Source organism: Myotis daubentonii, chromosome 1 (assembly GCF_963259705.1).
Source record: "Myotis daubentonii chromosome 1, mMyoDau2.1, whole genome shotgun sequence".
In the NCBI taxonomy this organism is placed as follows: domain Eukaryota; kingdom Metazoa; phylum Chordata; class Mammalia; order Chiroptera; family Vespertilionidae; genus Myotis; species Myotis daubentonii.
The window spans coordinates 55,117,339-55,131,330 of NC_081840.1; the positions used below are offsets into that span (position 1 = coordinate 55,117,339).

At 37.3% G+C, this 13,992-nt stretch overlaps 1 protein-coding gene across 1 annotated transcript in view; it reads right to left on the reverse strand.

The window, feature by feature from the left end:
* The window catches only part of UNC13C (unc-13 homolog C), a 523,285-nt gene that overhangs the window by 301,329 nt on the left and 207,964 nt on the right, over positions 1-13,992 (reverse strand). The window lies entirely within an intron of this gene.

The window sequence follows — 13,992 nt, forward strand, 5'->3', positions numbered from 1 at the left end:
ATATATATATATATATATATATATATATATATATATATACACATATATATTGAGAGAGAGAGAGAGAGAGAGAGAGAGAGAGAGAGAGAGAGAGATCTATATATATGGAACTCATAGAAAGAAATGAAAAAAACAATACCATTTACCATTCCACCAAAAAAAATTAAGATACCAAGGAATAAACTTAACTAAGGAGGTAAAAGACCTGTACTCATAAACTATAGGACATTGAAAAAAGAGATAGAGGGAGACATAAACAAATGGAAGAGCATACCATGTTCATGGATTGGTAGAATCAACATCATTAAAATGTCCATACTACCCAAAGCAATCTACAGATTTAATGCAATCTCCATTAAAACACTAATGACATACTTCAAAGATCTAGAACAAACTCTCCAAAAATTTATCTGGAATAAAAAAAAGACCCCAAATAGTCACAGCAATCCTGAGAAAGAAGAGGGATCACAATACCAGATATCAAGCTATATTACCAAGCCATGGTTCTCAAAACTGCCTGCTACTGGCACAAGAACAGACATATAGACCGAGGGAACAGAACAGAGAACCCAGAAATGGACCGAAGCCATTATGCTCAATTAATATTTGACTAAAGGAGATAAGAGCATACAATGGAGGCAAGACAGCCTCTTTAATAAATGGTGCTGGGAAATTTGGTCAGATACATGCAAAAAAATGAAACTAGATCACCAACTTACACTATACACAAAAACAAACTCAAAATGACTAAAGGACTTCAATGTAAGATGGGAAACCATAAATATCCTATAAGACTCCATAGGCAGCAAAATAGCAGACATATATCATAACAATATCTATATAGACACAGATCCTAGGGCAATGGAGACTAATGAGAAAATAAACAAATGGGACTACATCAAAATAAAAACCTTCTGCACAGCAAAAGAAACCATCAACAAAACAACAAGAAAGCCCACTGCAAGGGAGAACATATTTGACAATGATATTTCAGATAAGGGTTTAATCTCCAAAATTTACAGAGAACTCACACCATTTAAAGAAAGGAAGATAAACGATCCAATCAAAAAATGGACAAAGGATGGATACATATGTAATACCCTTTGTAATACTTTAAGCAATAAAAAAAAAATGGACAAAGGACCTAAATAGACACTTTTCGAAAAAAGACAGAAGAATGGCCAAGAGACATATGAAAACATGCTCAGAGTCACTAATCTTCCAAGAGATGCAAATCAAAACAACAATGACATACCATCTCACACTGTTGGAATGGCTATCATCAACAAATCAACAAACGACAAGCGCTGGCGAGGATGTGGAGAAAAAGGAACCCTCATGCACTGCTGGTGGGAATGCAGACTGGTGAAGCCATTATAAAAAAGAAGGAACTTTTATCATTTGCAACAGTATGGATAGAACTGGAGAGCATTATGCTAAGCGAAATAAGCCAGTTGGAGAAAGATAAATATCACATGCTCTCACCCATATGTGGGATATAATGATCAACATAATTTGATGAACAAGAATAGATCCAGAGACAAATCGCAGGGGAAGTGGGGGGATAGAGAGCAACCAAGGACTTGTATGCATGCATAGTAGCATAACCAATGGACACAGACACTGGGGCAGTGGAGGCTTGCCCAATTGGGAATGCCTGGGGGCAGGGGTCTAGTGGGAAAAAGGGGACATATGTAAAACTTTAGACCAAAAAAATGTTATTTCAGAATTAGGAGCATGTATTATTTATTTTTGCTCCCCCTTTACTGCCTAGCAAGGTGGGTATCTTTAATATTATTAAAGTGAATTGAATGATTCTTGGCATTACAGATTCTCCAAGAGCTATCCACACAGTTACAGTTTCCTGTTCTAGCTGAGTTGAGGGTCTGAAGAGGGAGGGAGGGAGGGAGGGAGGGTGGGAGGGAGAAAGAGAAGAGAGAGAGAGAGAGAGAGAGAGAGAGAGAGAGAGAGAGAGAGAGAGAGATAGCATTTCTGGTTTAGCTAATAAAAAAAGGAGGAAATTTAGATATATTTGCAATTATATCAGTTAATTTGTTGTTTCTTTTAGTAAAGGAAAAATAATTATAATTCTAACTCAAAGGAACACTGGGTGGAAATACAAGTCAGTGTTACTGAACATAGAAGAGTAAGAAATACATATGAACTTAGAAAGCAGAGTTGAGCAAGAAGTTATTTTTAAAGATGAATTTATATTTTAAGATTAAATAAATAATTAGTACATTTCATCTAATCCCCATGTCCATTTTCTTTTTATTGAATTCAAGTGATATATAGTCAATGCTCTACATCCATAGGCTATCATAAGAGTAATAAATATAAGAAACATTTGATAAAAATTAAATAGGCTGACAGAAAACAGATTTTTGGATAGACAGCTGAGATAATTTCATTGAAATGCTTTGTTTGGTTTGGTTTTGTTAAAGAGCCATGATCCATTTTATGAAAAGAGAGTGAAGCTAATTTCAAAAAATAAAAATGTGAAACATTTATTAGACAGTGCATTGAAAATCAATTGAATGGAGTATTAAAACAAATGCCAACATTTAAAAGCTGTAAGATGTGGGAGGAAAACATCCAATAATTTACTAGAGGGTATATTTCCATAGTCTCAGGAAAATGATATGAGTCTTTTTCATTCTTGATTTTTGGGATATTGACATATTGAAAATTACTCTAAAATAAATGACACATAAAACATTTCTTACTCCAGCTAATCATAAGATATAATTATGGTCAGTTTAGGAAATTGTTCAATGAATAGTCAAGGACATCATGTAAAAATACATCTCAAAGGAGGGGATTCTTATATCTCAGAGGCATATTGCATCTTGGGGGAAAGAAGGTGCTTTCTTAGCAGCAAAATAAGACGAGTCAAGCAAGATTATAAGAACTGAGAGTGTGGGATTTTGTGGAATAAGGCAAAAAGATAGGTTAAGGGGCACTGAATAAAAGCAAGATGGAAGAAAACAAGGGGACACACTAAAACTAGCCCTGGGAAATGGAAGTCTGTAACTCACCACAGGAGCTGGATTAAAGGTAAGAGAAGATAATTTTTTAAAAAAATATATTTTATTGATTTTTTACAGAGAGGAAGGGAGAGAGATAGAGAGTTAGAAACATCGATGAGAGAGAAACATCGATCAGCTGCCTCCAGCACATCTCCCACTGGGGATGTGCCCGCAACCCAGGTACATGCCCTTGACCGGAATCGAACCTGGGACCCTTCAGTCCGCAGCCCGACGCTCTATCCACTGAGCCAAGCCGGTTTTGGCGAGAAGATAATTTTTAATGTAGCAGTTTGAGCGGCAAAAAATAGGTAGGTACAGCTAATAGGATCCTAGCTAAAGTTAAAGGATAGGACTGGATGTGTTATCATGAGCGGGTCTCTGGCCTCTGTAAACCAGGAACCAAACACATGGAGAGGGTGGCCCCAAGGACAAGCAGAGCTCTGATTACTGGGACTAGGTCCGAGGACAAAGTGAATTCAGAAATTACGGAGACTTGATGCTGCCGGGAGCCGGTCCATCCTTGCTGTTTCAAGGGACCTGGCATATATGGCATACTTTTCTTAATATGTTTGCTCACCTTCTTGGCGCTGTGTTTTAACCAAAGTCACCTCTCGGAGAAAGGTTGAATCCCCAGGTAGGGATTTTCCCCTGAAGTTAGGGAGGGAATAAAACCCCTCAACTAAGTGCCAGGCGGGTAATTAATCCCTTTAACTACGAACAATCATGCTTAAACTACATAATCTTTTCTCCCTGGAATGGAGATAAGAAACGCCCTAACCTTTGTAATAGAGATTGATAGGATTGAGTCAACTGGTATAAATACAGTTGTAACAAGACAGAAAGACTCAGAACTTAGAACAGAATCAAGAAGACAGAATCTACACGGAGCCTAGAGACAGAAGAACTTCGCTGGAGAGAGCATGCCGGAGGATCCTGGAGAGGGACTGGCCTCGGAGCCTAGAGACAGAGCCTAGCAGGAGAACATGGCAAGGGATCCTGGACTGAACCTGACTACAGAGATTGGCAGGAGAACCTGACTGGAACCTGGACACTGAACCTGACTGGAGAGCCTGGACAGAACCTGGCTGGAGAACCTAGCGAGGGAACATGGCTACAGAACCTCGCTGGAGATCCGAAGCAGAACCTCTCTGGAGATCCAGACCAGAACTTGGCTGGAGATTCGGGCTAGAGATCCTGGCTAGGCTGCTGATCAACTGAACACTGTCTCCGTGTCCTTCCTTCTTCGCCGACTCCGTCCACACCTTTGGGAACCCCTGGACCTGCTGGGGTTGGACCCCGGCATGATGCTAATCTATTTTAGAGGTTTCTAAAGTTTCCAAATCTTCTGCAGCAAGCATATGTATGCTCATTGTAAAAATTTATAATGCGCCAAAACCGGTTTGGCTCAGTGGACAGAGCGTTGGCCTGCGGACTGAAAGGTCCCAGGTTTGATTCCGGTCAAGGGCATGTACCTGGGTTGCGGGCATATCCCCAGTGAGGGGTGTGCAGGAGGCAGCTGATCGATGTTTCTCTCTCATCGATGTTTCTAACTATCTTTCTCTCTTCCTCTCTGTAAAAAATCAATAAAATATATTTAAAAAATTATAATGCACAAAAATTAAAAAATAAAGCTTTAATTTAATTTTTTCAAGTTAGGAATGGTCTTTATCTCTTTTTTTTCCTATTGATAGATAGAATGAGAGACTTGCAATTAGGAAAAAGGAACATTTTTACATTAATAAAGTGATTCAAGAAAAGGAGGCAATTTTTATGGTGTGCAGAACCCGTTTTAATCTGTAGAAATGACAGTAAGAGAAACGCCTTAGCTCTGGTAAACCTTTGTAGCCACGTACAAACTACAGACTACAAAGTGGAGGATGCTCACACTAGACAAATATTTTGTTAAGGATTTCTGATCCAAGAAATTGAAATATAAGGTGAGTTGCCTTAATATGTCACTTTTTGAATAATTAGGACACTGGAAGGAAATGAACTGCCTTTTCTATGTGAGGAAATTAAAACGAGTCCGAGAAGTAAAGCAAACAGGCTTCCTGCCAAGAGCAGTGACTAGTGTTTTTAGACCATCAATATTCCAATCTACCAACTGTTAGTACTTAGGACAGGAACACAGCTCATCTACCTCTGTCTGCCATGTGGCTTTTCTCTTTTCCTCCCCACGATGTTAACCAGTGACTTGGCTAATGAAGGTCTCTTTTCCTCTTCATCCTGTGGGTTTCCTTCACGGAATTATAAAAACATCCCTTGCCTCAAAAAAATTTGCACTGTTTTGAAATATTTGTTGTGTGCTTGCTACATGCTCTTTAGGGAAAAAAAATCTATTTGCTGTCCTATAGGTATCATGTTATTATTTCTGGACAAAGTCATCAGAAACATTTGCAGAGCAAAGATTAGGTGCGTGCCCTTTAAAATTTGTTATAAACACGAAGACAGAATAATGGTAGAATACAGGGTGGGGCAAAATACAGTGTAGGCTTACAGTTGTAAGTACACAAAACACATAATGTCTTCCTGTATTATTATTCATTAATTATTGTACTACTTTCCATATGAACAACTGTAAACCTACTTTTGCCCCACCCTGTAAGTTCCAGACATAATTTAGGGCTGATTTACTCATCAGAATCGTCACATACAATTATAGAAGCTAAAATTACTCAGGTAAATTATTTTTTGTTAGATAAAATACAAATAAAGATAAAAGTTATGTACCTATCCATGGAAGACTATTAAGTAATTTGTTTTTACTTAACAGATTATTTTATAACGGATACTAATTATCACTGACTTAAGTAACTTGCAGTGTGAGTCCAAATAAAAAAGGCAGAACAATGATAAAGTGGGTAATTAAATAATTCAAGGAGAGTAGAAGTTGGGATGTGCCTTGTATTATGACAGAACATAGTCTGAAAAGAAATTAGGGTAGATTTGTCATGTACTATAAGTATCAATTTTTCTCCAATTGAGACTTTTAATAAAAAATGTATATATAAATAATGGAGGTGATAAATGATGAGTAATTTATTAAAATAAAGCCAAATATAATGTGAATCCCTCCAGTGGGGACAACTTCAGTCATTTTAACATGGAAAGAAATTTGATTACTTGGGGTAGAGACTGAGTTCTTACAAATATTCCTTTTTTTTTTTAAGCCTTGGGGCATATGACTTAAGGAGGTTTTTTTTTTTCTTTATTGATTGAGGTATTACATATGTTTCCTTAGCCCATCATTGCCCCCCTCCCCCCAACTTATGCCCTCACCCCCCTGGTGTCTGTGTCCATTGGTTAGGCTTATATGCATGCATACAAGTCCTTTGGTTGATCTCTCCCTTTACCCCCCACCCTCCCCTACCTTCCCTCTGAGGTTTGATGGTCTGATCGATGCTTCTCTGTCTCTGGATCTATTTTTGCTTATCAGTTTATGTTGTTCATTATATTCCATAAATGAGTGAGATCATGTGATATTTATCTTTCTCTGACTGGCTCATTTCACTTAGCGTAATGCTCTCCAGTTCCATCCATGCTGTTGCAAATGTAAGAATTCCTTCTTTTTTACCACAGTGTAGTATTCCACTGTGCAGATGTACCAAAGTGTTTTAATCCACTCCTCTGCTGATGGGCACTTAGGCTGTTTCCAAATCTTATCTATGGTAAATTGTGCTGCTTTGAACAGAAGGGTGCATATATCCTTTCTGATTGGTGTTTCTAATTTCTTGGGATATATTCCAAAAGTGGGATTACTGGGTCAAATGGGAGTTCCATTTTTAGTTTTTTGAGGAAACCCCATACTGTTCTCCACAGTGGTTGCACCAGTCTGCATTCCCACCAGCAGTGCACGAGGATTCCTTTTTCTCCACATCCTCTCCAGCACTTGTCATTTGTTGATGATAGCCATTCTGACAGGTGTGAGATGGTACCACATCGTCGTTTTGATTTGCATCTCTCGGATGATTAGTGACTTTGAGCATGTTTTCATATGTCTCTTAACCTTCCCTATGTCTTCTTTCAAAAAGTATCTATTTAGGTCCATTGCCCATTTTTTGATTGTGTTGTTTATCTTCCTTTTGTTAAGTTGTATGAGTTCCCTGTAAATGTTGGAGATTAAACCCTTAACATTGACAAATATGTTCTCCCACGCAGTGGGCTTTCTTGTTGTTTTGTTGATGTTTTCTTTTTTCTGTCAGAATATTTGTAAGAAGAGAGTCCTTACAAATATTCTGACAGAGGCCATGAAAGAGCAGGAATAGGGGTTAGGATATTACACAAGGAAGAGAGGGAAGGGAATAATTATCTGCCTTAGAGAAAACTCATTCTACTGTTCCATTGTGTGACCAAGCAAAGCCAGTCATTTAGCCATACAAATTTTTGTGATGCAGTTAATAATATAATTAATAACTAATATTTACTACATGTTTATGTATCAAAAATTGTTGAAGTGTTTTCTATTTGTTATCTATTTGATTCCCCCAACAATGGCTCTAGAAATAAAAGCACATTCATTTTACATATTGGAAAACTTATCTGGCAACATGGCAGACTAAGTTAATATAGCCTACTTCAGAAGTACTGGAAAAAAAGATTTAATATGTAAAAGAGCCAAAAAGAAATAGATTCCCCAGGTACCTGGAATAAAAAAGAAAAAAAGAAAGAAACTCAATGTCAGAATTACAAAAATTGTTTCCGTGGAAACCCAAGAGATGTGTTTGCGATTCAGTTAAAACACATGAGCTGGGAACTTGGGGTTTCCAGACCATTTCCAGACATAATATTTGGACTTGCCTTCCTCCTAATGTGGACAGAGAGAGTAGTAATGGGAGCCTAAGCATTTTCAGACCTTTATTTATGTCTTTTTTTTCAGAACAGAATTATTGACTATTTTATTTTTAAATCTTAATTGTTGAAAGTATTACATATATCCCCTTTTTTCTCCCATTGACTTTTTATAACCCACTCATGTTCCCTGCCCCAGGCCTTCATCACCCTATTATCTGTGTCCATGGTTTATGCATATATGCATACAAGTTCTTTGGTTAATCTCTTCCCACCTACCTAGCCACCCCAGCTTTCCGTCTGAGATTCAACAGTCTGTTCCATGCTTGTATGCCTCTGGACCAATTTTGTTCAACAGTTTATTTTGCTCATTAGCCTTTAAATTTCGAGAAGTAAAGTATGCTTATTAAACATTTAAGAAATATATTAACTATATTATAAGAAATAGTATAGATAACCCATTTGATGGAGAAGAGGGAAAATAAAGAAAACTCTATCTATACAAAGGACGATTGGAAAAGAGATAAAGAAAAAAGAGAGTAAATTTTTTTTTTAAAAAATAGCACAAAGCTCAAATATAAGTATAAACAGACTGAATTTATCTGTAAAAAGATAACTTCTCAAATGGAATTTTAAAATTAAGCTATGTGTTTATGAGATACACATATAGCATTAAGATATTTAAAATGGGACTAGAAAACGTATCAAGAAAAAATTGACCTAATCAATCTAGTGTAGCTGTATTAATATCACATAGAATATATTTAAAGGAAAAAGCATCTAAAAGATAAGCTTGCTAGCAAAACTGAATGAAACAGTTTATTGGTAGTATAAAACTCCCAAAATTAATGTACCCAACAAGAAAAGCTCATATGGGATATCTACAAAATTGATTATGTAATAAGCCATAAAACAATTCTCAATTAAATACTAAAGACTGAGTATACAGCCCATGTCCTCTGAACACAATCCAGTAACGAAAATTAAACCCATATGACTTATCTTTGGAAGATTAAAAAATATTTCTATGTAATTGATGAGCCAAAATACTAACCAGTGGATCATTTATGAAATAACTATATGACAATAGTAGAAGCATTATATATACAACTTGTATGATGCGATTAAAATGAACTGAAAGGAAAATGAATAACTTTAAATGCATATGTTCAAAAAGGAAATTATGTTAAAATAGACAAGTGTGGTAAGAAACAGACAAAATATTTAAGGCTGGAATAAAAAAGAAAATGAGGAAGAAATACACAAGATGGAAATATTCTCTTTCTACAACTGAGCCATGGATTCCTAGGTGTATGTGTTATTGTTATTTATTTCCTTCACTTATGTTGTGAATATTCTCTGTATGTATGCAATAGTTGATAACAATGAAAATTATTAAACTACATATCCAACTTAATAAGTTACAAAAGTAGCATCAGAATGAATACAAAGAAAATAGAGGGTGAATCTAAACATTACAAGAACAGAAATAAACAAAATAGATAACAAAGAAACACTTTGGAATCAATAAAACAAATGTCAGATACACCTCTTACAGTACTGATTTTACAAAAGATAGAAAGTATGAAATGATAAGATAAAAACAGCACTAGCATTTCTATATCCTAATATGATTATTTGAATAATTTGATGGTACTAAATTAGAACATTTAGGGGGAAAAACTTTCTGGGGAAAAAATTATCAAAAGTGACTCAAGAAGAAATGTTTTAAAAACATGGATAGGATTATTATATTAAATAAATTGATGCAGTTGTCAAATCGCTACCCTAAGAAAATAAAGATGGTTTTAGTAGCAAGTTTTGTTAGTCTTTCAAGGTATAGCAGCATTTATTTCATGCAAACCATCACAGAGAAGTGACAACAAGGAAATTTCCCAACTTACTTTATGAAGCTGATTTATTATTGATGCCCAAATTGCTCAAAGACACAGTAATCAAAGGCCATTGGAACACAGATGCAAAAATCTTATATAATTAGTAAACATATGAGGAAATCAAGGTCAAGAAAGTTTCTGTAACTTCCTCAGGTTTCCATAGCTACTGGTGTAGTGGACCAACATCTATCTCAAGCTTTTTGGAAGAAGGACAAAAGCAGGACCAATAGCAACACTTGCAAATGAGATGGTGTTTACATTTGGCGCCATTACTGCTGGTTTCCAACTCAGTACTCCCTGGCATCGGACCCTCAGCTGCCAAGTGACAGGGAAACCTTGAACTTAGCATATATCCTGGATACCTCAACACAAGTCCCTGTCCTTCTTCCCTGACTGCCACCTGCTCTGCCTGGCAAGGCATTTTTTAATTCCCATAAATTGTGAGATAAGTATTATCACTTTTATTTTCAGGGTGAGGTGAACAAGTCTCAGGGAGTCAAGGAGTACTGATAAGAAACAAGCTTTGAGAGGCAGTAAGAGGTGGAGCTGAGGTTGTAGTTCAGGCCCATTTCACTTCAACACTTGTCCATGTGGCTTGCAAGGGCCCCTGCTCCTGAGCAATAGTCCAGAGCAGCTGTGTGCATGTGAGCCTACAACGTCTGGATTGAGCCCCAGAACAGACAGGTGTTCTCACTGGCTTTAATCCTCCATGTTATCTCTCTAGTATCATGCTAGGAATATGGCCCAGGTCTGATCTCCTGATTAGTCCCATACCTAGCTCTTGTGAGTCCCTTTTACTGGCCCTGAATCCCATTACTGGAAGAAGGACCCACAGTCTCCTAGACAAACCAACCCTTACTTAGAAGGGAAAATACTGGAAGCATACCAATAGACCAGACTCCTAAACAGGGTCCTAAAGCCAGATAGAAAAAGCAGGGTTCTAGAATCTCTTTTAGGCTTGGTGAATTATATTCCTCACTCTGCTTGAGTTTCTATAACTCCTCCCTGATAGAAGCTTCCATCATGACCTGCAGCAACAATATAAGACATAGTATCTCACCTCCTCTACCACATATACATATACATATACATATACATATACATATACATATACATATACATATACATATACATATACATATACATACATATACATATACATATACATATATATACATATATATACATACATATATGATTTTATTGTTCAATTACAGTTTACATTGACTATTATTTTGTATTAGTTTCAAGTGTACAGCATAGTGGTTAGAAAATCATATATTTCACAAAGTGATCTCCCTGATATTTCCAAGACCCACTTGCACCACACACAGTTATTACAATATTATTGACTATGTTCCCTGTGCTGTGTTTTAGGGAACATATGTTCCCTGTGACTATTTTGTAACTACCAATCTGTACTTCTCAATCACATCACCTTTTTCACCCAGACCCCCAACTTCTGTCCCCTCCAGCAGCCACCAATCTCTTCTCCGCCAGCTCCCCCGCTCCTATATTAAAGCCTCATGGCAGCAGGAATTTTTAGCTGAGTTGTTCACTGCCTTATTTCCAGAATCTGAAACAACGCTTGACACATAGTAGTCAATTAATATTTATTTAATTTTGAATGGAACTACTTTGGTTGTCCCACTGTTGGGTCCACGCTGAAGAAACACGCTGGAAGCAAGGACAAAGCTAGGTAGCGTAGTACCAGGCAGACTATTGTTGCCGTATATGGACACTAGATTGCTATCCCTTCTTGCATTATTAAGCCAGATGGAAATGCTCAGAGACCTCACTCCTGAAGGGTTTCCTAGACTGAGATTCCCAGTCAGCTCCACCAACTCCTCACGGATGAGTGGGGACTGAGATGGAGGGGCACCTGGCATGCTTGTCCCGCTGCCAACAGTGCTAATGGGGCCTGTGCTGCTGACCCTCTGGTCTCTTACATCAGGCTTTACAGCCTTTTCCTTCTTCGGAAGAGATACCTGAGCTTCTTACATGCATCTCTTGAACGAAAATAGAAGAGCTAACATTTGATAGTTTCCACATGGCCAAGCCGTTTTCCTTCATGTAGAGACCAGTATCTCAGGCCTTCACTTTGAGGTGCCTAGGAAGACCTCCAACACCAAGAAATGGACACTATCCTCTTCAACATTAATGTTAGTTGCCCATGTAATGAATTAATGTGATGGCTTGTCAAGGGTGACACTTCATATGCCTGCTGTATAGTGGCCATATTTCATTTACTGTTTGAGACATGGGTTCTAGGGAAATGGGCTTTATGAATTTGAGAGGGAGCTGATGGATGCTACTTATCCACCCAGCACCTGCACAGAAAACAAACAAACAAACAAACAAAAAACTTTTACATCCATCTTCTAAAACTAAAGAAGTAAAGTGATAGTTAAGTTGGTGAAAAGTAGATCAATAGTTAATTTAACCATAAAGTGAGGGTAGGTTCCCTGTCAGAGCCTCAGAAATTGTGGTAACATTCCTCTAATCTCTATTGCTTTCCTCTTAGCAATTTTTTTTAAAATTTTAGGGGTAGGAAAGGCAAGAGAAAGAAAGAGAAAAAATGGGAGAGGCAGAAGGAGAGGGAGAGGGAGAGGGAGAGAGAGAAACATCAATGATAAGAGAGAATCATTGACTGGTTGCCTCTTGCACATCCCCTAATAGGGATTGAGCCTGAAACCCAGGCATGTGCCCTGGTCAGGAATCAAACTGTTACCACCACTCTACCACTGAACCACACTGGCTGGGCTTCTCTTAGGTTCTTATAGCAATGAGTATTTTCACTTCAAACCAATTACCATATTTTAAAATATAAAAAAGGAATAGTGTAGGAATATATCAATAGAGGATGTTTACTTTCTCTTAAATCCAAACTATATTCAGAATATTAGATGGTGTCCCATGCCCCTGGGGAAGCAGCCACAGTATTTCAATTCCCTGGCACAATAGAAAATGTTTTAACTTGCCTTAACACTCAGATATTCAAATGAACATGTATTGTTTTGCTGATGTACATTGAGATTGGGGAGTTTGCTGATAAGACCTAGGAAATGTGGGCTTTTGAAAGATGACAATGACAAGAAGAAGAGAATAAGACATATAAATAATGTTTAAATGTCAAGGGTATAGAAATTTATAACAAGTAATGTTTTGGGAAAAAAATTCTATAAGAATGACAAAATCACTAACTTTGAGAGAGGTAGAGTATATTAATTTCCATATGAAAGGGGCACCGATACATTGTCTTAAGTGAAAGCCTCAGCAGTGTCTGTGCAGGATGGGGCTACATTTCACAACATCCACTGCACGTTAGAATCACCTGAGAGTTTTCAAAACTATGCAGGCTACACCTGAAGCCAATTAAATCAGAATCACTGGGAATGAGACCCAGACAGAAGGTGTGTTTTAAAGCTCGCCCCAGTGAATCTGAGGAGCCAAATTAAGAATCCCTGACCTAGATATTTGCAGCGTACTTGTATCTTCTTTCATTCAGCAAGAATTACAAAGCTTCCACCGCATGCCAGACAGTGTACTAAGCAACACAAATGAAAATATGGATCAACAAACAAAATATTATGTTACCCTCAGAGATATCAGTCTAAAAGTAAAGGGTTATGCAAGTTGATTATACAAATAATAAAATTAAGTGTAATAGGAAAAATAATAAAGAAAGACACCTGTATTTATTGTTTACTGTATCTTAGGCTACGCTGGGTGTTAAACATGGACCCACCCCCTTAATCCTCTTATTGTCACCTCACTATACAGATGAAAGAACTCAGGTTTACAGCAGTTACATAACTTGCCAGATACAAGAATGATAATTTAGTGGAAGATATGGGACTCACCCCAAATAGCCCCCACTCTTAACTATATTACTTTATGGAGGTAGTGATTAAATGCTAAAAACAAAACAAAACAAACACAAAAGAAACTAATAGCTCAGCCAGAAAGGGAGGATGGCGTTTTGGAAAGCCTCATAAATGCGACAAAATTTGAACTATGTAAAATTTTAACAGGATTTTTTTCAGGGGGAAAATAAAAGCTAAATTGTGTTAGGATGGAATCACATTTCTAAAGATGGGGCATTTTATGCATAGCTGAGCAACAAAGGATAATTTGTAAGCTAGTGAAGCTAAGGCCCAGGGGGAATTTGTTTTAGGGTCAGACTCTTCCCATGCTCCCAGTTATTCCTGGAGTGCTGGAGCAAACATAAATAACTGCATCAAACAGGATGGCTTTCCCATTGGACTATGAAGGAGACA